Source organism: Magnolia sinica, chromosome 8 (assembly GCF_029962835.1).
Source record: "Magnolia sinica isolate HGM2019 chromosome 8, MsV1, whole genome shotgun sequence".
NCBI lineage: Eukaryota > Viridiplantae > Streptophyta > Magnoliopsida > Magnoliales > Magnoliaceae > Magnolia > Magnolia sinica.
In genome coordinates this window covers 25814487-25816041 of record NC_080580.1, presented here as the reverse complement: position 1 = coordinate 25816041, position 1555 = coordinate 25814487, and the positions used below count along the sequence as shown (strand labels likewise).

Sequence of the window (1555 nt, the reverse complement as noted above, 5' to 3'; positions counted from 1 at the left end):
TGTAGGATGATGACGGTTCGACCGCTCCCTTGTATATTTGAACCCTCTTTCAAGCTCAGAATCACTTCTTCCATCACTACTTGAATCCCTGTAATAGTCGCCATCACTATCCTCAGCAGGTTGCCTACCACACCAGAAACCGGCATAAACATGGTATGAAAGCCACAACTTTCAGAACTCAAAGAACATATTTGCATTCATATTTTCTTAGTAAAGTTTCGAGACTATAAATTGATTAAGATGAGAACAAAGTCCTTAGTAAAGTTAACAATGAAGAAGATAATAAAAATCATCAATAAACCTGAGGTCGTTCATGTACCAGTTTGATGAGACTAACTTTCAGATCTCAATGAAGTTTGCAACCGGTGCTCTAGTGTTTCCATGTTCATGTACTCCTCCTAATAGTAGAAAAAGATGCATGAGTTTTAAAGATTAGCAGGGGAAGGTATGTACACAAATGAAATCTTTTCAGTAATTGAAGTTGTCTAATGACACAAAATAGAAATAGAAACAAATCATTTTTCAAACAACAAAAACCAGCTTTTAGCTGGTACCATGCAAACAAGTAATTTATCTTGAAAAAAAAAAAAACTCAACATGGCAAAACCAAGAAACTTAAACACATGCATGGCAGACCTTTGAAGTAGAATTCTTAAATAGGGATTCCTCCAAGCGCTTCACAAGTTCATTTAGCCTTGGCTGCCATTGATGAGAAGCTTGTTGCCGCTGAAAAAGCTCGAAGCTGCAAAGCAATGAGTAGTAAAAATGCAGCAGTTACAACTAAGTAGACACCCAAGAAAAACAATTAAGAAACATTTATTTTAATACCAAAAAATGGAAATACTAAACTACACATCATGGTTATGTCATGATTATTCATAGCACGTTACATTAACTTCTTTAATAATCTGTTACATTCACAATATTAAAGAGGATCTCAACCTCAAGTCCATTAACTTCATATTGAGTCATGGTTTCTCCCTTGCTTACATACCAAAAATATCTATAGGCAAAATGGCCTAAGGATAGAAGAATAAAATAAAATAAAGATAAGAATAACGATATTTTTGAGGCCTAGAGAAACAGCCAACACTAAACAGTCTCTGTAAAGGAAATGGCCAACGTGTAACTGGTTCAGTTCAATTCAAAACTTCAAAGAAGTTTGCAACCGGGAGTGGATGACACTAACTTTCAGATCTCAATGAAGTTTGCAACCGGTGCTCCAGTGTTTCCATGTTCATGTACTCCTCCTTGTACTCCTAATAGTAGAAAGAGATGTATGAGTTTTCAAGATTACCAGGGGAAGGTATGTACACAAATGAAATCTTTTCAGTAATTGAAGCTGTCTAATGACACATAATAGAAAGAGAAACAAATCGTTTTTCAGACAACAAAAACTAGCTTTGAGCTGGTACCATACAAACAAGAACTCTATCTTGAAAAAATAAAAATAAAAAATCAACATGGCAAAATCAATAAACTTAAACACATGCATGATAGCCCTTTGAAGTAGCATTCCTAAATAGGGATTCCTCCAACCTTTTTTTTTTTTTTT

General features: G+C 34.8%; 1 long non-coding RNA gene across 2 annotated transcripts; it reads right to left on the bottom strand.

The window, feature by feature from the left end:
• LOC131253916 (uncharacterized) lies at positions 1 to 1195 on the bottom strand. 2 transcript variants are annotated; one of them, XR_009175351.1, is made up of 3 exons: positions 637 to 1195; positions 302 to 398; positions 1 to 124 (listed from the first exon to the last, which is right to left on the bottom strand). It is a non-coding gene; the product is annotated as an uncharacterized LOC131253916 (long non-coding RNA). The 2 variants fall into 2 exon arrangements; XR_009175352.1 differs by having other exon boundaries at positions 4 to 124; positions 320 to 398.
• Positions 1196 to 1555: the final 360 nt, after the last annotated feature.